Here is a 24,433-nt window from a genome sequence, read left to right as displayed (position 1 = left end):
ATAGTTGATTGTTCTAAGGAACACATTCTTCTCAGGTGTTATTGTTTATTTTATAGTCCCATCTATTATTTGGCTAAAAGGTGGCCTCTGGGAGTGTCTTCAGTTAGAAAGTTGCCTTAGGGGAGTATCTTGGGGGTTCCTCTAGTCTCTTTTGGACCAGTAAGTCTTGTCTTTTTTTAAATTTATTTATTTGAATTTTGTTCTACATTTTTTACCCGTTTGAACTGGGACCTTCTATTGTGAACCTGGTCAGAGTGGTTGGTAGTAAAAACCAGGCACCATCTAGTACTTCGGGTCTCAGGATAGAGGAGACTGTGCTTCATGTGGGCCATTAGTCCTCTGGACTAATTGCTTCCTTGAGTCTTCACTTTTCTTCATTCTCTTTTGCTCTAGGCAGGAGGAGACCAATAGACCAATGGTTGCTTCTTAGATGGCTGCTCGCAAGCCTTTAAGACTCATCAGACTTGGGTGCAGAATATTGTCTTTACTGTGTTTCACCAATTGACCTAGGTGTCCCCCAAGATCATGGTCCATAGCCTTCATGTCCAGTAGTTCAGTTCAGATGTCTAAGTAGTTTCTATAGCTGTGCCCCCAAGTACTCTATTATGTATATGAGTATACTTGCAGCATTTACAAATATGTATGTAGAAATATACACACATGCATATAAATATAAATATATATTTATATACACACACATACAAATGCACGGGTGTGCTCTCTCACCTATTTAGCATACATATTTACCTATGTATATACAAATTCAAATTGTTGCTTATTACTACTGTTGTTGCAGGATTTTATATATTATAGCATTTACCATAGCTGTCTGAAATTTATGCTTCTTTATCTCTCAGTGTCTTGCTTTGCCTTGGTCACGTTACACTGGCTTCCCCCATGTTGCATATTGCCTTTCCCTTCACCAGAACTAACACTTATCATGATCATGTCATCTGACAATAGAGATAGTTTTACTCATTCCTTCCAGATTTAGTTAACTTTTATTTCTCTTTCTTACCTTGTTGCTCTGGCTAGGACTTTGAGAACAATATTGAATAAAAGTGGCGATAATGGGCATCCTTGCCTTTTTCCCATTCTCAAGGGGAAGGCTCTCAGTCTTTCTCCATTGAGAATAATATTGGTTGTTGGTTTTGCATATATGCCCTTAGTTATATTGAGAAATGTCCCTTTTATCCTTATTTTGCTGAAGGTTTTTATCAGGAAGGGTGTTGGATTTTATCATATGTCTTTTCTGCATCAATTGATACGATCATATGGTTCTTTTCCTTAGTTTTATTTATGTGGTACATTACATTGATAGATTTTCTAATATTGAACCACCTTTGCAATCCTGGTTTAAATCCCACTTGATCACGGTGTATTATTATTTTTTTAATATATTGTTGAATTTTGTTGAAAAATTTTACTTCAATATTCATGGGGGATATTGGTCTGCAGTTTTCTTCTTTTGTGATGATTTTGCCTGGCTTTGTTATCAGGATGATCCTGGCTTCATAGAATAAGTTAGGGAGTATTCTTTCCTCTTCTATGATTTTGCAGAATTTGAGTAAAATCGGCATCAACCCTTCTCTGAATGTTTGGTAAAACCCCCCAGTGAAGCCATCTGGTCCTGGGCTTTTTGTTGTTGTTGGCAGTTTTTTTTATGACATCTTCAATCTCTTCTTTCGTTATGGTTCCGTTTAGATTTTTCTACCTCTGTTTGTGTAAGTTAAGGTAGTTAGTGTGTTTCTAGGAGTTTGTCCATTTCATCTAGACTTTCAATTTTGTGGGAGTACCATTTATCATAGTATTCTGTTATGTTTCTCTTTATCTCATTTGTATTTGTTGTAATGTCTCCTATTTCATTTCTTATTTTGCCTCTTCTGTTTTTTTTGTTTGTTTGTTTTTTCTTTTGTCTGTTTAGCCAGTCATTTGTCTATTTTACTGATCCTTTTAAGGAGCCAACTTCTGATTTTGTTGATTTTTTTTCCTGTTGTTTTTCGGTTTTTGATTTTGTTTATTTCTGTTCTGATCTTTATTATTTCCTTTCTTCTGGTAGCTTTGGCCTTCTTTTGCTCTGGCTTTTCTACTTGTTCAAGTTGTCATTTTAAGCTATTGATATTGGATCTTTTTTTTATGTAGGCAATTATTTCTTCTTTTATTACTGTACTTTAGGTGAAGGTTTACAGAACAAACTGTTGTTGTTGTTAGGTGCCCTCGAGTCGGTTCCAACTCATAGCAACCCTATGCACAACAGAACGAAACAGTGCCTGGTCCTGGGCCATCCTTACAATTGTTATGCTTGAGCTCATTGTTGCAGCCACTGTGTCAATCCACATCGTTGAGGGTCTTCCTCTTTTCTGCTGACCCTGTACTCTGCCAAGCATGATGTCTTTCTCCAGGGACTGATCCCTCCTGACAACATGTCCAAAGGATGTAAGATGCAGTTTTGCCATCCTTTCCTCTAACGAGCATTCTGGCTGTACTTTTTCTAAGACAGATTTGTTTGTTCTTTTGGCAGTCCATGGTGTATTCAATACTCTTCACCAACGCCACAATTCAAAGGCATCAACTCTTCTTCGATCTTCCTTATTCATTGCTCAGCTTTCACATGCATATGATGCGACTGAAAATACCATAGCTTGGGTCAGGCTCACCTTAGTCTTCAGGGTGACATCTTTGCTCTTCAACACTTTTAAGAGGTCCTTTGCAGCAGATTCACCCAATGCAATGTGTCTTTTGATTTCTTGACTGCTGCTTCCATGGCTGTTGATTGTGGATCCAAGTAAAATGAAATCCTTGACAACTTCAATCTTTTTTCCATTTATCATGATGTTGCTCATTGGTCCAGTTGTGAGGATTCTTGTTTTCTTTTTTTTTTTATGTTGAGGTGTAATCCATACTGAAGGCTGTGGTCTATGATCTTCATTAGTAAGTGCTGCAAGTCCTCTTCACTTTCAGCAAGCAAGGTTGTGCCATCTGCATAACGAAGGTTGTTAATGAGTCTTCCTCCAATCCCGATGCCCTGTTCTTCTTCATATAGTCCAGCTTCTTGGATTATTTGTTCAGCATACAGGTTAAATAGGTACGGTGAAAGAATACAACCCTGATGCACACCTTTCCTGACTTTAAACCAATCAGTATCCCCTTGTTCTGTCCGAACAACTGCCTCTTGATCTATGTAAAGTTTCCTCATGAGCACAATTAAGTGTTCTGGAATTCCCATTCTTCGCAGTGTTGTCCATAGTTTGTTATGATCCACACAGTCAAATGTCTTTGCATAGTCAATAAAAGACAGGTAAACATCCTTCGTTATTCTCTGCTTTCAGCCAGGATCCATCTGACATCAGCAATGATGTCCCTGGTTCCACGTCCTCTTCTGAAACCAGCCTGAATTTCTGGCAGTTCCCTGTCGATAAACTGTTGCAGCTGAACAAACTAGCTTCTTGTTAAAAAGTACACATATTGTTTTATGATATTGGTTACCATCCCACGACATGTTATCACTCTCCCCTTCTCAACCTTGGGTTCCCTGTTACCAGCTTTCCTGTCCCCTCCTGCCTTCTAGTTCTTGTGTGCAATTATTTCTATATATCTCCCTCTGAGTATTGCTTTCGTTGTGTCCCAAAAGTTTTGACATGTGTTTTCATTTTTTTTGATTCTGCTTTTTAATTTCTCTTTTGATTTCTTCTATGACCCCATAGTTTTTAGTAGTGTATTATTTTCTTTCCATGTAGTTATTTTTTTTCCTCATTCTTCCTGTTGTTGATTTCTAGCTTTATACCATTATGATCAGAGAAGATGCTTTATGATTTCAGTCTTTTTAAATTTATTGAGACTTGTTTTGTGACCTAGCATATTGAACGCCACAATTCAAAGGCATCAACTCTTCTTCGATCTTCCTTATTCATTGCTCAGCTTTCACATGCATATGATGCGACTGAAAATACCATAGCTTGGGTCAGGCTCACCTTAGTCTTCAGGGTGACATCTTTGCTCTTCAACACTTTTAAGAGGTCCTTTGCTTATTGTTCTGCTGTTGGGTGGAGTGTCCATTAGGTCAAACGGGCTTATGGCTTTATTTAAGTCCTCAGTGTCCTCACTGATCTTTTTAGATGTCCTGTCCAGAATTGAGAGTGGTGTGCTGAAGTCCCCAACTATTATTGTCGTGTTGTCTATTTCTCTTTTTATATTAGTCAATATCTGATTCATGTGTTTTAGAGCATTGATGTTGGATGCATATATATTTATAAATGTTACGTCTTCTTGATGGATTGACCCTTTTATAATTATGTAATGTCCTTCTTTATTGCTTGTAATAGATTTTGATTTAAAGCCTTTTTTGTCTGATATCAGTATAGCCACCCTTGCTCTTTTTTGGTTACTGACTGCATGGAAAAAATTTTTTTTCCATCCTTTTGTTTTCAGTCTGTTTGTTTCCTTATGTCTAAGGTGTTTTTCTTATAGGCAGCAAAACAATGGATCATTTTTTAAAATTCATTTTGTTACTCTGTCTTTTGCAAGGAAAGTTTAGACCATTTACATTTAAATTTATTACTTAAATAAAGTACCCACTTCATTCATTTTGTTATTTGCTCTTTGAGCGTCTTACATCTTCTCTGTTGTTTTATTCTTTTTTTTTTTGTTACTTTTTGTGTTTGGTCGCTTTTTTATGATGATTCTTTATGATTTCTTCTTTCTTTTGTGTATTTTTTATAGATGTTTTCTTACTGGTTACTACAGATATTACATTACATAACTTGCATTTGCAACAACACTTAACAAACAAACAAATAACATACAACATTAACATACCAAGAGACTATTCCTGTTTTGCTCCTCTCTCCCTTTTTCCTGAGGGTGAGTCTCCATTGGCATCATTGTACATCCTATATCTGATAGGTTTACTATGTACTTCTTTCTTACACACTTGATGCTGTAGAGCTTGTACAAGTTAGCTATTAAGTTTATTCCCTGAAAATATTATATACTTGGTCCTTATATTTGCCCATGAAATTGCATTTTTTGGGGGGGGGGAGATTGCTCTCTTTCTTTTAAAATTTCCTTGTGTAGATTGGAGTATTTGTTTAATGTTCTTTCTTTTCCCTTTGGAGAACCCCTTAAGTAATACCTTCAGAGCTGGTCTGGTAATGACAAGTTCCCAGAGCTTTTGTTTATTTGGGAATGTCTTAATTTCCCCTCATTTTGAATGACAGCTTTGTTCAATAAAGAATTATTGGTTGACAACTGTTTTCCTTGACTATTTTCTGTATGTCAGTCCATTGTTTTCTGGCCTCCAGGGTTTCTGGGGGAGAAATCCACAGTAATTGTTATAAAGACACTTGCTATGTTATATAGTGCTTTTCTCTTTCGGCTTTCAGATTCTCTGCTTGTCTTTGGTTTTCAGAAATTTTATTAGGATGCTATCCAGGGTGGATCTTTTTGTATTTCTTCTTATTGAAGTTCATGTAGTTTCTTGTATTTGCAAGCTTGGTTTCCTGTTCACGTCTACGAAATTCTCTAAGATTATCGCTTGGAAAAAAAATTTTTTTCAGTTATTATCATGAGGCTCTGAAATTCCAACAATTCTAACGTCAGATTTCTTAATTGAGTCCCATATTTCCATTTGGTTTTGTTCAGATCCTTTGTTTTCTTTCTCTTGTTTCTTCTGGGACTTGATAAGTTCAGTTACTCTGTCTTCTAGTTTACTCATTCTACCTTTTGCCCATTTGAATGTATTGTTGAATGCTTTTCTTACGTTTTCTAAATAAGTTATTTTTATTCTTCATTTACAGTAATTGTCTCTTTTTTTAGGTAATGTTTTCAATTTCTTTATTCTGTTTCTCATTTTGTCCCTCAATTTGTTTCCCGATCTCCATTAGTTTGTTTTCTGTTTTTTTTTTTTTTTTTTGCTTCCTTTAAACATATTTAATACCTTTGTCTTGAAGCCTTCTATTTTTATTATCCTGGTCTTCATTGGAGAAATTTCTGCTTCTTCATGTTTTTCTTTTGATTGGTCCTTCTTCTCTTGTGATTTTATGTGTTTTATTATTTTTCATTGAACATGGGGCATTTTAATATCCTTTTGTGATAACTTGAAATTGTTTTATTTTTATGGAAATAGTTTTGTTAGGTTTACCTCCACTATCTTCTCCTAAGTACCGTTACTAAGCACTCTTGAACTTAAGGTATTTCAGCACTGAGTCAGCAGCTCTGTCTGAGAATTTATCTCTGTTATTTTTTGCTTCTAGCCTAATGCCACAGCTTTTAGTGTCTTGAAAAGTTTTAAGTCTCTGGGTACTTACTCTGGCTGGTTCTCCCTAGGGTGGCTGACTTTACTGGTGTGTGAGGGTCCCTCTATCTTCTATGAGTTTGGCTGTATCCCAAACTACACTCCTGGGGCTGGATTTCTTCCCTTCTCTCTGTGGGATTAAGGGATGATTTCCTCTGTGGTTGATTGCATATACATGAGAGTTTTCTGCTGACCATGATAGAGATGTGGAGATGGTGGGGTTCAGATGAAGGTGATGTGGCTTGGCTTTCCCAAGTTGAGAGTGGGGAGCACTTTATGATCTCCCACATGGGTGACTATGAAATGGTTCTCCCACACTGCCCGATTGCGGGCAGGGAACAAGTTGTTTCCCACTGTGTTGTCTGTTTGTTGTATTTTTCTCACTCCGGCTGATGGATGTACTGCTCCACTTTTCAGTATCTCTGGGTCCTAGCAATCTTTGGCTTCTGGTCTTGGTGTCATTCAACAGTACCCACTTGAGACACCTTAGCCTCACTGCTCCCCCCTCAAGTATGCAGCCTGTGAATATCTGCAGCTAAGTTGTGCCTCCTTAATTGGACTACACCTTCCTCAGTTTCTGGGGCCCTGGTGGTGCAGTGATTAAAGTGCTTGGCTGCAACCAAAAGGTCAGCAGTTTGAACCTACTAGGTACTTTGTGGGTGAAAGATGTGGCAGTCTGCTTCCATAAAGATTGCCTCCTTGGAAACCCTATGGTGTAGTTCTATTCTGTCCTACAGGATTAGGAATTGGAATTGACTTGATGGCAACGGGTTGGGTTTTGGGTTCCTTCAGTTTAGCACCTGTACTGCATTCTTTTTTCTAGTTGTTGCCTGTCATTGTCCCAAAATGGCTGCAATGAGTGGAGTTCTCCAGATTCCAGTGGCCAGAATCCTCCAGTATCTGGGCCAACCTCACTATTCCTCTCATCTGTATTTGAACTTACCTTAACTCTGCAGCATCTCAGTGGCCATCCAGAGGTCTGAGATCTCAGTCTCCACCTGTTTCTATTAGTTGTTCAGTGGGTTAGTTGCAGAGGGATAAATAGGAGTGACCAATCACTCTGCCATCTTGTCCCACTTCCAGAACTATGGTTTTTAGAAAGCTGAAAATAAATTGCCATGGCTGGAGAAAAGGATGGCAGGGGCCAGCCAAATACTAGGGAAGTATCAATGACCTTACAAAGACAGGTGCTGGTGGAAACGGTTCCTCCTCTTCTTTTCTCTCTGTTGTGGAGAATTACAGAGAAGTGTGAAATGGCTAGACTGCCAATAACAGAAACCCCCACAATAAAAACAGTGGCTTAAACAAGATGAAGCTTTTTTTTTTTCCTTTTTCTTCTTACATTCTGATATGTCTAGAGGTAGTCAACACAAGATGGAATAGTGATTCATAATGTTGGGAACCTAGGTTGGAGACTTAGTGGGGCAAAGAGCTGCCTTGGGTGAGGTAGTGGAATAGCTTAGGTGGAATTGTTCCTTTTATCTTCTTGCTCTGCTGTTTTGGCTTTTGTTTTCAAGGTAATCTTGTGATGCTTCTGGAGCTATAGGCATCACCTTTGGAAGGAGGGAAGGGGTCAGAAGAACACCCCCATACTTGTAAAAACACTTCTTCCAAAATTCTCATTTGTCAGAACTTAGTTGTATGGTCACAGCTACTTTCAAGAGAGACTTGGAGAGTCTTTTGTTCTGGTAGGCCTATGCCCAGCCTAAAATTAAGATTCTGTTTTAAAGGCAGAAAGAGAGAATGGAAAAATGAGTACCAGCTAGCAGCCTCTGCCAAAAAAGTGGCACATGAGTGCAAGCTGGAGGGCAGGGAGGAACCTCTCAGAGTCCCATAAGTGGGCAGAGTTGGACTCAGAGTTGGAAGAGGAGGGCACTCAGTCATCTCATGTCCCCTCCAGGTACTTCTTTGATGAGTGTGACAACCACATATGAGGATCATGCCATCAACACCTACAATGGGGTGGCTCCTTACTCGTCCATAGCCAGTTGGATGGAGGATTAACAGCTGCAGAGGGTGGAACAGTCTCAGGATAGTTAGCTTCTGAGCTCTGAACATGCTGTGCTTTCCACTTTGACAGAACGAGAACTGGATGCCCAAAAATGTGGTGAGCCATAAGGTAGAGAGGCTGACAATGGCTGATCTGGATGTCCCCACTCAACTGGCATGGCATGCCACCTCCCACATTGTAACAGGTGATGACAGGGACCATTTTACCATCACCACCCACCCTGAGAGCAACCAGCATATCCTGATAACCAAGAAGGTGAGTCAGTTTTGGCTTTATACAACAGTAACTCCAAGGGTAGTCAGGCCTGAAGCTTCCAGGATAAGAAGGCCATGCCTACCTTAGCTGCAGGAAACATTATGTTGGGCCACCTGCCTCATTCACCAGGAAGTGCATTAGGCCAGTGGCTTCCAACACGGTCCTGCCCCTTCTTGTGTTGGGGATACCTATGTTCAAAATGAACCTTACATATGCATCCAATTCACAGAACAGGTAAGAGTTGCTGATCTTATTGAAGCAGAACCGTGGAGTCACTCCTCCCAGATCCCATTGTCCCGCAGCTGCCCCAATCAGTCTTCTCACAAGGAAAGTCTCCAAACTGCAGAAGTTGTATGTTTTATTTGAATTCATGCTTATTTTGCATTCAACCCATAACACTTATCTTGGTGTTTGAATAGTAAAGTGTTTAAAATTACTTAGTAGGTAGGCATACTGTGGTGCAGTGAATTGCTTAATATGGCCCTTTTAGCCACGTATTGTCTTGTAACTCTCACACAATGATTGGGTGGGTCTATGCAAATAAGGTGTTTTTGACCCACCAAGTGTATCGGACAGCCTACTAAGAATGTAAAAAAAAAAGTGCATGGAACCCCTGTGGGAGTGGGACCATGCAAATAAGGTGTATGGAACGCTAAGGAGTTTGCCATCTTGCTAGGTTTAAAAGAGAGCCAATCCCACAGCAGAGGGAAGACCTCACTACCATCAAGAAAAAAGAGCTGGGAATGGAGTACTTCCTTTAGACACAGGTTCCCTGTGCTGAGAACCTCTGAGACCTAGGGAACAGAGAGAGAGAGAACTGTAACACCAAAGATGGCAAGAGATAGTGAGAAGCAGCAGCAGAGAAATGGTGGCAGCTGAACCAGGATACTAGCAGAAGATGGGCACAGTGGGCATCCCAGTCCATGGAGAAAGTGCCTTCAGGCAGGAGGATTCCTGGTAGAGTGAGGTGACTCTGGACACCTACTGGCAGAGCTAAAGAGCTTTGTTATACTTTTCGGAGCAGGGCAGAGGCCAAGATGAGCAGGGCCTAGGGCAAGGGCTGAGAGAGTAGGCCTGTTCTGAGGGGGCCTAGAGGAGCCTGTCCTGAGGGGCTAGGAGCCCTTCCTCAGGGAACGGAGAGGTGCCTGTCCTCAGGGGGCTGTGGAAACCCCTGCATGACCAAGAGGAGCTGAAAAAGTTGTCCTGCACTGAAGAAGGGAAATTTTGCCTACATGCTTCCTGATCCCAGTTGCAGCCTGTTGATACTTGTCTTAGTCATCTAGTGCTGCTATAACAGAAATACCACAAGTGGATGGCTTTAACAAAGAGACATTTATTGTCTCACCGTCCAGTAGGTTACAAGTCCAAATTCGGGGTATCAGCTCCAGGGGACGGCTTTCTCCCTCTGTTGGCTCTAGAGGAAGATTCCTTGTTATCAATCTTCCCCAGTCCAGGAGCTTCTCAGGCACAGGGACCCACGTCCAAAGGCGCGTCTTGCTCCTGGTGCTACTTTCTTAATGGTATGAGGTCCCTAACTGTCTGCTTGTTTCCCTTTCCTTTTATCTCTTTTGAGATAAAAGATGGTGCAGGCCATCACCAGGGAAACTCCCTTTACATTGGATCAGGGATGTGGCCTGGTAAGGGTGTTACAATCCCACCCTAATCTTCTTTAGCATAAAATTACAATCACAAAATGGAGGACAACCACACAATACTGGAAATCATGGCCTAACCAAGTTGATACAAACATTTTTTGGTGGACATAATTCAATCCATGACATTCCACCCTTTGGCCCCCCCCAAAATCGCATGCTTGCCACATGCAAAACATATTCATTCCATCGTATCATAGCAAAAGTCTTAACTCCAAATCCAAAATCCAAAAATGTATCTTCATCTGTGAAATCTAGAATATAAGTTATCTGCTTCCAAAGGCACAATGGCAGAACAGGCACAAGCTAGACATTCCAATTACAAAAGGGAGAAATTGAAGGGAAAGAAGGCATAACAGGCACCAAACAGATCAGCAGAACACATTACATTAGCCCTCAAGGCTTTGAAAATAATCCTCTGTTCTCTGAGACAATTTACACAATGGCATTGCCCTCCAGATTCTAGGTATTGGCCACACTCTCCAGATTCTGAGTGGAGGCTCCTTGGCCCTGAATTTCAGCTCCACCTTCCAGGCCCACTGAGACAGCAACTCTGCTCCCTCAGCTTTAGGCAAACCATTGTCCTAGTCCATCCAAGTGGCAACTCTACACTTAGAAACACCAGAGGTCCTGGCCATGCCTTTCGAGACTGAGGCAGCTCAGCTTCTTGTGTTGTCTCTTCAGCTTCTGTTTTCTGGTTTCTTGGCCTCTTGGCTCCTTAGACCTGAAGCCCACATCTGCCGTGCTGGGGCAAGTGTTTCAAAGCTCTGTAGCTCCATCAGTAAAGGCTCAGAGACATCCCACTCCACCAGGAAGTTTTTTGTACACAGGCACTCAGCTCTCTTGTTCTGTGGGTCAGCTCCAGTGCTGTCTGGTGCTGGTCTCCTGGTTCTGCTGCTTCTGGTTCTCTGCTGCTGCAGGTTCTCTGCTGCTGCTGGCCTTCTGTTACTGCTGTTCCTCTATCCATTCACAGCTTCAAAACCGCTTCCATATGTTAGGTATCTGTTAACACAGAACCCCACTTTCAGTACCAAATTCTGTCTTAGTCATCTAGTGCTGCTGTAACAGAAATACCACAAGTGGATGGCTTTAACAAAGAGAAATTTATTCTCTCACAGTCTACTAGGTTACAAGTCCAAAATCAGGGTGTCAGCTCCAGGGGATGGCTTTCTCTCTCTGTTGGCTCTGGAGGAAGATTCCTTGTCATCAATCATCCTCTGGTTGAGGAGCTTCTCAGAGGTAGCAACCCCAGGTCCAAAGGACGTGCTTTGCTCCTGGTGCTACTTTCTTGGTGGTATGAGTTCCCCAACTCTCTGCTTGCTTCCCTTTCCTTTTATCTCTTGTAAGATAAAAAGGAGATGCAGGCCACACCCCAGGATAACTCCCTTTACGAAGGATCAGGGATGTGACCTGGTAAGGTGTTACAATCCCACCCTAATTCTCTTTAGCATAAAGTTACAATCACAAAATGGAGGACAACCACACAGTACTAGGAATTATGGCCTAACCATGTTTATACACACATTTTGGGGGGGACATAATTCAATCCATGATAATACTGATCCCAAGTTGTAACCTGTTACTTCCTTAATAAACCCCATAAGTGTTAGTATGGTCTGTGAGTCCTGAGTGGCCATTGCAACAAGTTATCAAACCCAGCAGAGAAGAAGAGTGCCATGGGAGGGACAGCTGGTGTCAGAATTTATGGAAAGGTTGGAGCGAAGCAGTATGCTTGACCTCCACCTCATCAGCCTTGGACTAGTTGAAGTTGATTTCGATTCTTTCCCCTCTTTGTGAAGCTAGACGAGATCTGACACCACTGTGCCATTTTTACACAGACTCTTTCCTCTAAAAAGCCTTTGAATAAAATTGGGGCTTCAAGAAAATAAGCCTTATCTTTCTTTGATTTCTTTTACCTCCTAATTTCGTTACAACAAATGCCACCACCACCACCACCCCAACCTCCCATTAAGTAAGCAGAATTTTACATAATACTTTTAAGAATATTCTCAACAGTTTCAGAATATTCAGGGTTTCCTTTTGCAACAAATAGATGGTAGTGCCTCTTTTACATTCCAGAATGAAGTTCATTTTTTAAAAAATAATATTTTATTGTGTTTTCAGTGAAGGCTTACACAGCAGTTTGAGTTCCCAGTCAACAATTTCTACATAGTTCAGGGACATTGGTTATATTCTTCACAATGGGTCAACATTCTCATTATTTCTGTTCTGGTTGTTCCATTTACTTTAGTTTCCCTGCACCTTTACATTCTCATCTTTGTTTTAAAGTAATTAATTATGGCCAACAATTTTCTGATTACCATATTGTTCAATATTTTGACCATCACTCCTGCACAGGACCTCTCCTTCCCACCCTCCTAGAGGTTGAATAGGCACCCAGGGGGAGGATGTTTCCCCTCCTACTCATGTATGCCTGCCAGAACAGTCTCCCCTTCAACCGTTACTTCCCATTCACAAGTGAGATGCTTAAGAGCCTAGAGGCCATGATTCCATTATCCAGTTGGCATGAGGGGGCTTTGAATGATGACACCAAAACTCTTAAGCACTCTGGGTGTTACTTTTCTCAGCTTTTCCTCTCCAGCTACCACATTCTGAGAGACCCAGTAGGGTAGGTGGAAATGCACCCAGACAGTGGGCAAGTCACTGTTGTGGCCAACTTGAACCTCAAGGATGAACGGTTTGTGAAGAATGACGTCTACGAAGTCATAGTCTTGGCCATGGACAATGGTGACAGCTTCTTCCCAATCCTTCTACAAGGGGCATTTTTTCCCATGTGGTATGACACAGCACGTTTCCTTCAACCCCATAGTAGGAACATGGTGGGGAGGAATGTCAGCAAACCAATCTTGAGAGTCAAAGGGATCTTTTACAGGAGTGCTTTAAAGATTGATCCTAAGGTGGCTGGCCATGATTCAGATTCTCTAAAAACCCTGGGAGTTAAGAGGAGTTGTTACCTTGAGGGCTCCCTTCTGCCTAAGTTTGTGGTTCACTGAACCCTGAATTGGCTTGTCAGTTTCCTCTTGTGATTGATTGATAAGGCATTGCTGGGATTAATGACTTGAGCAAGATCTAAGGCTGCATCTGGGATCACTGGGAAAGTGTCATGATTGATTATTGATAACAGATTGTGATTGCCATTTCTGGCTTGATACATAGTCAGCCTGGGTCTGGAGGCAGTTGAGAGGTTACAGCAGGGCTGTGAAGGGAAGCTTTCCTGAAGCTGATAAGCAAACATTAGATTAGCCCCAAGGTGGCCAATAGGTTTCCCCTTGTGATAGATTGGTAGTGGTTGTCTGGCTGAAGTGACTGCTACTATGTTGTAATCCATTGGTAATGTCTTCCATGGACATTAAATGAGAATAATGGCATGATTGTCAAGTGTTTGCCAACACAGCCTTGATCTATACTGGAGCTGGGGCATGGAAGGTATTGAGAAGTTACAGCTGGGCAGTAAACAAGAGTAAACAAGCTGATTGGATAGGTCATAGGGGAATTTAACATTGATTCATCAACCCAACCAAGGGCAGATATGTGTAATTGCAAACAGGGAGCCCTCCTACTATGGGTACTGAAACCCTCCTACTAAACACTTATCAACATCGACGACCATGGCCCAGTCCCTGAGCTCTGTCAGATCTGCAACCAAGTACTGAACACCACAGTCAAGGACCTATCCCCAACACTTCCCCTTTCCAGGCCCAACTCACCTACAAATCAGACATCTACTGGATGGCAGATGTCAGTAAGAACGGTAATTGAGCAGTGGTGGCAGGTGGGTGCCAGCTCTGCTGGGTGGGCTTCTGCCTCATACCAGGACCCTGCGCACATTCCCTTCCCAGCATCTTGTGGGTCACGGAGGTAACCATCTCCTCCAGAAACTCAATCAAATGCTATTTGGTAGCCTAATATAAGCTTTTGGAATCCCACAGGGGCTCTTAGAGACCATTCTAGCTGAGCCACCTTCCTTGTACAGATGGAAAAATGGGTGCCTAGAGAAAGAGGGAGTGACTTACCCAATATAAGAGTCAGGGTCCCAACACAGTAATAGTAGTTTACACATACTAAGAATGCTTACTATATGCTAGACACTGCTGCAAATACTTTATTTAGATTAGATAATCTTCACAACTACCATGTGAAGAAGATACTATTGTCACACCCTCACACACACACACCCATCTTACAGAAGAGGAAACTGAGGCTTACAAAAGCTTAAATATCTTACCAGAGGTGTCATCACTACAAAATGATGGCAACAGGATTTGAACCCAGATGGTCTGTCGAACCATTAGGCTCTGTTATTTATTGATATGCAAGATGCTTTTTTTTTTCCATATTTAATATTTCTACCACCTTCTGTGATCAGTATTTTTATTCCTATTTACTGATGAGGCTCAGAGAGTTTAAACTGCATGACCAAGGCACCGAGTGGGTGAGTCATAGAGCAGAAATTAAAGCCAGACTTTGACACTAGAGCGCCTGGCCCCCACACCACTGCTCCTATCCACCTCCCTGTCCTGTTTCTTTCCAACCCATCAGCTCCAAGGTTCTCAGCCTTCTGTGAGTTTATACTTGTCTCAAGGACTTGAGAAGAGTCCTACTGGCATCAAGTGAGTGAGGATTCAAGGTGAGGGTTTAGTGGTTGAGGTTTCAGGGTGCACCCCAAGCGCTAATAAAGCCCCTGTAGAAAGTGCATGACCATGGTTTAAACTGTTATCCCTTCTTCTTGGGGTTAGGATCCCCCAGGAGGGAAATGGGGAACTGATATATTTAGGCCCCACCCCAAAGAAAGTAAATGTTCATTTCTATTATTGCTTATAAGCCCAGCCCAGAAAGGACTCAGGAGACCTGTTTCAGACACCCACAATGTCTCATTTTTAGGATGCCTGTGATTTGGGTGTATATATCCAGCCTCTTTCCTTTGGGAGCCCAAGTTTGTTTTCTGTCACCCCCTTGTGGCCCAGAGGCCATTTTTTTTTTTTCTTCACTGAACATATAATGTAAGAGCTTGGACTCTGGAGCCAGAATGCTTTGGTTTAAGACCGAAGTCATCCATTTACTAGCTTTATGAACTTGGGCAATTTACTAAATCTCACTGTTCCTCAATTTCTTTATCTGTAGAATGGGAGTCAATAATTAAACCTACTCTCATACAGCTATTGTGACAATTAAGTAAATGAATACATGAAAAACATCTTGCCTTGCGTATAAGTGCTCACTACATGCAAGCTGCCATCCTCTCCACTGTCTTTTCCCAACAAAAACCCAAAAGCCCTGTGGAAATGTTAACGTTATGACCAAATCCCAATGGTACCAGTACCTGATAGTAATGTTGATACCTGAGTCCTGGTTTTAACCTAGTTTTCTTGTTCCACTTTGTCCCTGTTGACAGGGGAATTAATCCAGACTTCAGCTCTATGTGACTTAAGCCTACCTACTTAACCTCTCAAAACCTCAATTGCAAAATAAGGATAATAATAGAAACCACCTTTTAAAGTTGTGGTGAGCAATTAGAGTTAGGTTTGGCACATAGTAAGCATCGATTTGGCCTCCATCATCAATATCATCAGCACCACCATCAACTGAAGAAATCAGCCCAACAGCATGGGAACAGGATGTTGGTAGGGTGTTTGGCCTCTCTGCATGGTAGACCAAATACTCAGTCTGCAGAACTGTCTCTACCTGCTGGTACTGAAAAGGAATGGCATGAATTCTCCTTTTGGGACTTTCTAAGAGGGGGAGTGGTGAGTTAGAAATGTGGGGGTTGTTTATGGTTACCACTATGATTGGGAGACACTACTGGCATTTTGGAAATCCTGGTGGCTAGCTATGGCTGTTAATCAAAAGGTCAGCAGTTCAAATCCACCAGGCACGCCTTGGAATTTCTGCGGGACAGCTACTCTGTCCTATGGGTCGCTATGAGAAAGAATCGATTTGACAGCAGTGGGTTTGTTTTTTCATTTTTTTTTTTGGTTTACTGGTATTTAGTGATGGGGACCTGCAATGCTTAGAAAGTTCTTTATGATAAAAAAAAAAATACTGCTACTCAAGCCTATAGCTCCCCCTTGAGAAACTTGGGTCTAAAATGAAGGGTGCTATGTGCAGATCTTTCTTTAAAGAGACCCTTGACCCTCAAAAATTTTCCTCCCTAACTCTAGGACTGCCACACAGTCTCCCCAGAGTTGTGTCCTTTGTGTGGGCCACGTCTGCTCTGTGGTTAGCCAAAATCTGCCACTGACTTCGGAACTTTGAAGCCTAGTTAGCCCAATGCCTATTTCTTGTATCCCTGAATATGTGTGATATCATTAGTCCTGTGATAACACAGATTGGCATCCTATCTGATCCTCTTAACAATACCAGTTATCTAAGCATGGCAGGTGTCATTTGGATTTATTAATAACCGAATATTCACTTTAAAACTAGGTGTTTCATATATAGAATTCATTCATACATTTGAGGTATAAAGAATATATTTTTTATTGCAAGAGCAAGATGTTGCAATAATATATGTTAGTAAATTTTAAAGTAGTGAAAATAGAAAAATAAGTGGCCAGTTAATACGAATATTAAGAGACTGTGTTAGCTAGATCTCTTAGGGAGATAAATGTATTCTTTTTGAAGCAACAGTTCAGCAGTTGATGGTGCTGAAAAATTATTGGTCCTGCATGACATCACTTTTAAAACTTTATTTTAAAAAATATTGCAATTGTTGATACTTTTCCAAGTAAATTGATGAATTTATTCTTTTACCACAATAAATAATCCTTTCCATAATGACAAATTTGGCTTTGACCAAATATCTATTTTTAACACTCAACCAAAGCATGCTTTTGGGATATTTCTCCATGTTACCCAGATGCAGATGTATAATATACTCAGTTCCCCCAACATATGGTACTCCAAGGCTGATAAATTGTCCACTCTAGGAGACACAGTGGCCTTGTCCCTGAATGAGTTCCTGAAGCAAGACACATATGATGTGCACCTTTTTCTGTCTGACCACGGCAGGGCCACCGTGTGTGACTGTGACAGCCATGTGAAGACCTGCCCCAGATGCTGTAAGTGGGGTTTCATCCTATCCATCTTGGAGGCTTTCCTGGCCCTGTGGCATGAGTACCAGGATGTTAAAAGAGCTGATTCTATCTTGAACTTCTGGGACTAAGGGACCATTGCCCATCCATTCCTTAAACTTTTTGTTTTTATGTTGTACTTTAGATGAAGGTTTACAGAACAAACTAGTTTCTCATCAAACACAGTACACACATTGTTCTATGACATTGGTTAACAACTCCACAACATGTCAACACTCTCCCTTCTCATCACTGCGTTCCCTATTACCAGGCTTCCTGTTCCCTCCTGGCTTCCAGTCCCTGCCCAAAGGCTGGTGCACCCCTTTAGTCTTGTTTTGTTCCATGGGTCTGTTCAGTCTTTGGCTGGAGGGTGAACCTCAGGAGTGACCTCGTTACTTAGCTGAAAGGGTGTTGCGGGGCCATACTCTCTGGGTTTCTCCAGTCTGTGTCAAGCCAGCAAGTCTGGTCTTTCTTTTTGAGTTAGAATTTTGCTCTACATTTTTTCTCCAGCTCTGTCCAGGACCCTCTATTGTTATCCCTGTCAAAGCAGCCAGTGGTGATAGCCATGTACCATCTAGTTTTACTGGACTCAGCCTGATGGAGGCCATGGTAGATGTGGCCCATTAGTCCCTTGGACTAATCTTTCCCTTGTATCTTTAGTTTTCTTCATTATTCCTTGCTCCTAAAGGGGTAACACCGGTGGAGTATCCTCGATAGCCACTTACAGGCTTTTAAGACCCCAGATGCTACTCACCAAAGTAGAATGTAGAACATATTCTTTATAAACTATGTTATGCCAATTGAGCTAGGTGTTCCCTGAGACCATGATCCCCACAGCCCTCAGTCTACCAATTCAGTCCCTCAAGGAATTTACATTCCTCGAACTCTTAATTCTAGGATTGTCCTCCAGCCGGTAGCTATTTACGAAGCTTTTGAAATGCGCAGGTTTTGGGTTACAGTAGTGAGCAAACAGACTTGACCCTGTTGGATGGAGTCTAGTGGCTAGAGCAGTTCTCAGATGTGGCCTCCAGGTCAGCAACATTAACATTACCCAGAATTTGTGAGAAAGGAAAATTAACAGGCCCCACTTCAGACCTAGTGACTCAGAAACTTGAGGAGGTCTAGAAATCTGTGTTTTAACAAGCCCTCCAGGAGACTCTGATGTAGCTAGGATTTGAGAACCACTAGTCTAGGGGGCAGAGTTTAATTAAAAATTGTCTTTTCCCTAAAGGTAGAACCTATCACAGCTGCTCCTACTACTCCTTGACTTGTCCTTACACAGAAAACACACATTCAATCAGATATGAATACAACAAGATCAAGCTTAAAATAATTCAACATACTTATTAAGTCAGGGTGGCACAAATGGTTAAGCACTCAGCTACTAACAGAGTGGTTGGTGGTTTGAATCCACCCAGAGGCCCCTTGGGAGAAAGATGTGGCAATCTAATTCCAAAAGAAAACTTTATGGTGTGCTGTTCCTCTCTGACACACATGGGGTTGCCATGAGTTGGAATTACTCAACGGCAACTGGTTTCAGGTTTTTTTTAACTATGTGTCAAGCACTGTTTTGGCCACTGGGAGTATAGCACTTAACGAAATAAGAGTGTCAAGATAGGGGGGACATCTGCAGTTCTAAATAGGATGGCTAGGAAAAGCCTTGCTGAGAAGGGGATATTCAAGTAAAGATCTGAAAGTTTAGGAAGCAAATCATGCATATATTTAGGGGAATAGCATTCCAGACAGAGGGAACATGTATGAAAGCCCTGAGGCAGGACTATGTCTAGTGCGTAGAAATAGCAAGGAAGCCAATATGGCTGGAAAAGAGTGAGTGAGAGGGAAAAGCATAGATGAGGTCAAAAAGTTGATGGGGATCATCATATTGGACCTTGTAGGCTCTTGTATGGACTTTGGCTTTTATTCTGCATAAAATGGGAAGTCAGCAGATTTTAAGCAGAGGAACGATGTGATTAGATTTAACTTTTACAGAATTTCCACTGAACAGACTTTAGTGGAGAGCAGAGTAAAGTCAGAAAAAACAGTTTAGGAGGATGTTGCCATAATCCAGGAGTGAGATGATGGTGGCTCAGACAAAGATGATAGCATTGGAGGTGATCAGAGGTGACGGTCGTACAGTGAGATAGAGTCCATTCAGACTGATGTGTGGTTTGAGGGCAATAGTCATCAATGATTCTAGGGCTTTTAGCCTGAGTAATTAGGAACGTGGAGTTTCCATTTACAGACTGGGGAAGGACAGTGGAAAGAGCAACTTTGCCAGGCCAATCCAAATGGAGATATCAGTAGGCATTAGACATATAAGCCTTATAAGACATATTAGGTGAGAAGTCGAGGTCACCTCCTACCTTCCCCCAGGCCCAGTGAGAATGAAAATAAATAAGGAGTTACAGTTTAGCTCACATGGTGTGTGTATCCCGAGAACCTGTGGATTTCCAACGAAAGCTAGGTCTGTCTTGTCTGGTCAGAAAGAACCAGAAGTTCCATCAGCAGGCAAAAAGATGATAAACCTAAGCAGTGGCTGTAATGTCTTACATCCAACTGCCTCAAAGAGGGGGCCAGAGGGCATCCTCCTAGTATGGGGTTAACTGAGTGTAGTCATGGCAATTAGGAAAAGCAAACAGCCATTAGCTATCTAGTACTCCCATATAAAAAGAACTTGCCAATCATAATCTCTAAAAACCAGTTTCTGTCTTAAAATCCTAACTTAGCATTTACACCTAAATTCAAAGTATTGCACCATATTAGTGTTGCATTATCTTGCTTTAAGTTAAACCCTAGGCTTATTAAGGAGCCATCTGGTGACTAGAAGAGAGTTTCATTTAAAGGTAATGTCTTCTTGGAGGTCCCCATCCCCATAAAGGAGGATTTTCATAAGGACAAATACACCAACATGGGGAAGAATGATAGTAAATTATATGGAATTATAGGTGGTGGCAATGAAGTCAGAATACTTCTAAAACGAAGTAATATTAAGCTGAGATTTGAAGGATGAGAAAGAACCATGTATATGCACAGAGAGTGTTGTAGGTGAAGAAATAGCCCATATGAAGATTCTGAAGTGAGGAATTGTGTGGCATACGTGAGGAATTCAGAGGAGGCTAATGTAGCTAGACATTGGTGGTGATTGGAAGGGTTGAAGACAGAAGCAGGGGCCTTGTTAAGGAGTTTTTTTTTCCCCCTAAGAGCAGATGGAACCATTTAAGTGTGTTAAGCAGGGAAGGAACAAGACATAGAGGTTGTTGCTCTGGTTACTGAGTGGAGGGGTGTAAAATTAAATGGGGCCCTAAAGGTTTAGGGGTATTGGCCAGACATGTGGTTTGGTGTGGGGGGGTATTCACTCCTGAACCCTTTCAGCCCTCCTTCTGGTGCTCTTTTGTTGATGAGAAAGAAGCAGAAGGGCAAGAAGCCTCTTCTGGTCCCAGAAGACAACACCTGGAACATCTTCCACAATGGCAAACAGGAAGGTGATGAAGAAAACCAGGTGAGGCACTGGGAGATCTAGGAGCTGGAACTAGGTGCCCTCAGGGTACAGGCAGTGATAGTTGAGCCAAAAACTGACTACACTGGCTACCTTGACCAGACCCTAGTATGAAGCATCAACCTTCATGTAGAATCGACCATCAACTTTCCTCCAGCCAAGGTGACTTTGAGCTTGTACTTAATTTAGAAAGATAGAGGTGAGTAGAAACTAGGGCTTTAAGAAATTTCTAACCTTTAGCTGTTGTCTAAAACTTACACATGGGCCAAAGCATCCAGGTGGTAAGGAGGATCCTTATCAATCTATGATCTTTATTTTCATAAAGGACTATGACATTACCCAAGTTCACCAGGGTCTGGAGGTCCGGTCTGAGGTGGTTCTCCACAATGATATGGTGCCAAATTTCATCCCCACACCCATGTACTGTCTGCATCTAGCCAACCCAGATAAAACTGGCACCTCATCATTGAGGTGAGGCTTAGGGGCAGTCTAAGTGTCTTAGGCTGGGTTCTCTAGAGGAGCAAAACCAGTGTAGGGTATATATATAAATATAGAGAGATTTATCTCAAAGATATGGCTTACACAGTTGTGGACACTGCAAGTCCCAAATCCGTGGTTCAGGCATCAGGCTGGAGGCTTTTCCTGACTCATGCTGTTGCAAGGCCCACCAAACCCCAAATTGGCAGGTCAGGTAGAATGCTGCTCACTCACAGGGTTGCAAGAGCTGGCTAACTCCAAAATCTGCATGTCAGCCAGCAGACTGCTGGCTCACGTACAAGAACTGGAGGTCAGAGGATGATGAGTCAGAAGCAGGATACAGAGCAAGAAAGCTTTGCCAGAAAGTCCATATTGGATGCAGGCCACACCCCCAAGGAAACATTAATCAGATCACAAAATAAAGGATAACTACATAATACTGAGAATCATGGCCTAGCCAACCTGACACATAACATTTACCATCACAGTCCACACTTTGCCAACTTGACATCAGTACACACCCTCTTAAACCATACATAATCTCTAAATAAAGACAATTATAAAGTCATACTTGCATCTAATATGCTACCATTAACACGTGTACAACTGAAAATGTACCAACACCATTTAAATCTTATATTTTATGTGATGGAATAAGAGAAGGAAGAAAACAAAAATATTTGTTTTGTATACACACACATATCATAAAAAACATATATATGCGTACATGCACATATAAGAAAACAAGGAAGAAATACCCATAATAATTACAGTCCTTGTTTCTGCAACTGGTCACATGTTCACAGATGGTATTTAGAATTACCTTCTTCTACCACCCATTCCATGTTCTCTTTGTTCTGAAAAAGCACACCAGCTGGTTATAATCCTTTGCCTGGTGGGGTGACTCAAATCTTCATTCCCGAAGGGTCTGGGCCGTTAGTAGTCATGTCAGAATTGGGTTGCTGTAGTTTTCCATTGACTTTAATCACAGGACATGGTAGTACTAAGAGACACCCTAAAGGATCTTCTGTATTCCAGACATACTCTTCTTTACCTCCATTGTGTCGTATCAATCTGATTTCTCCTTGGTAATCAGGATCAATCACACCAGCCAATAGGGAAGCTCCATTCATTGCCTGTTGATCCAGAGGCATGAGGGTGACATTCTTAACTTCCTGTTCAATGGAATCAGTGATGTGTCACCAGGTAGCAGCATTCCTCCATTTGGAACTAACACCTCTATACCCACAGAGCCTAGGGTTGCAGGCACAGGAAACAAAAATTTGGCAAGTGGGTCATTAGGGGTAATAGTGAGTGGTTCCACTGCCATTTCCACCCCTTGATTCCTGAACCGATGAATCCTGGCAATAGGAGAACGAGAACTATCTATTGGACTCTGGTTTGGAGCTTATACAGCCTCCTGGAGAACATTGCTCCACACCTCCAAGGTGTAGCCACCTAGTTGATGCCATAAGTGTATCTTTAGAAGGCCACTCCATCGTTCTATTAAGTCAGCTGCTTCCAGATGATGGGAAACATGTAAGACCAGTGAATTCCCAGAGCATGGGCCCATTGCCACCCTTCATTTGCTGTGCCTTGATCCAAGGCAATGCTGTGTGGGATACCATGAAGGTGGATAAAGCATTCTGTAAGCCCACAGATGGTAGTTTTGACAGAAGCATTGTGTGCAGGGAAGGCAAATATGTATCCAGAGTAACTGTCTATCCCAGTAAGAACAAAATGCTGCCCTTTCCATAATGGAAGTAGTCCAATGTAATTGACCTGCCACCAGGTTGCTGGCTGATCACCCCCTAGGCATGGTGCCATATCAGGGACTTAGTGTTGTTCTCTGCTCCTGGCAGATGGGGCACTCAGTCATGGCTGTAGATAAGTTGGCCTTGGTGAGTGGAAGTTCTTGTTGCTGAGCCCATGCATAACCTCCATCCCTTTCACCATGGGCACTTTGTTCATGAGCCCAACGGGCAATGACAGGAGGTAGTCCAATGTAATTGACCTGCCACCAGGTTGCTGGCTGATCACCCCCTAGGCATGGTGCCATATCAGGGACTTAGTGTTGTTCTCTGCTCCTGGCAGATGGGGCACTCAGTCATGGCTGTAGATAAGTTGGCCTTGGTGAGTGGAAGTCCTTGTTGCTGAGCCCATGCATAACCTCCATCCCTTTCACCATGGGCACTTTGTTCATGAGCCCAACGGGCAATGACAGGAGTAGCTGGGGAAAAATGTTGACTGGTAGCCACAGAGTGCATCATCCCATTCACTTGATTGTTAAAATGCTCCTCTGCCGAGGTTACCCTTTAGTGAGCATTTACATGAGATACAAATATCTTCACTTCTTTGGCCCATTTAGAGAGGTTTATCCATATGCTTCTTCCCCATGCCTCCTTGTCACCAATTTTCCAATCATGTTCCTTTCAAGTCCCTGACCGTCCAGTCAAAGCATTGGCCACAGCCCATGAATCAGTACACAGCTGCACATGTGGCCATCTCTTCTTCCAAGAAAAATGAACAAGCATGTGCACTGCTCAAAGTTCTACCCACTGGGAGGATTTTCCTTCACCACTGTCTTTCAGGAAGGTCCCAGAAAAGGACTGTGGTGCTGCAGTTGTCCGTTTTCGAGTAGTGCTTGCATATTGCATGGAACTGTCTGTAAACCAGGCACAAGTTTTCCCTTCCTCAGCCAACTGATCATAAAGAACTCCCCATGAGGCCATAGGGGCAGATTGGGAGAGGGGAGATAATGTAACAGAAGTGGAGGCCATGGGCATTTGAGCCACTTCCTCATGTAACTTGCTTATGCCTTCAGTTCCTGCTCAAGCTGGATCTTGTATACACCACTTCCATTTAATGATGGAGGGCTGCTATGCACTTTTGACTTTACGACTCTATGGGTCAGACAACACTCAGTTCATGATGAGCAGAAATGTCTAGAACATGGTGACTTGATGTCTCATGGTTAAGCGTTCAGTCTCTACTAAGGCCCAGTAACAAGCTAAAAGCTGTTTCTCAAAAGGAGAGTGGTTATCTGAAGGGGATGGCAAAATAGTAAGGGTCCGCACTGTGATTCACCAATTGGGGCCTGCCGAAGACTGAACAGCATTTCTATCGCAACTGACACTTCAAGCACCATTGGCTTAGCCC

General features: G+C 42.1%; 1 pseudogene; it reads left to right on the top strand.

The window, feature by feature from the left end:
* The first annotated feature begins 8,426 nt into the window (after positions 1–8,426).
* The window catches only part of LOC126066244 (cadherin-3-like), a 195,513-nt pseudogene continuing 179,506 nt past the window's right edge, over positions 8,427–24,433 (top strand).

Source organism: Elephas maximus, chromosome 23, assembly GCF_024166365.1.
Source record: "Elephas maximus indicus isolate mEleMax1 chromosome 23, mEleMax1 primary haplotype, whole genome shotgun sequence".
Classification (NCBI taxonomy): Eukaryota; Metazoa; Chordata; class Mammalia; order Proboscidea; family Elephantidae; genus Elephas; species Elephas maximus.
The sequence above is the reverse complement of the archived record's forward strand: the minus strand, read 5'-3'. Positions and strand labels throughout refer to the sequence as shown.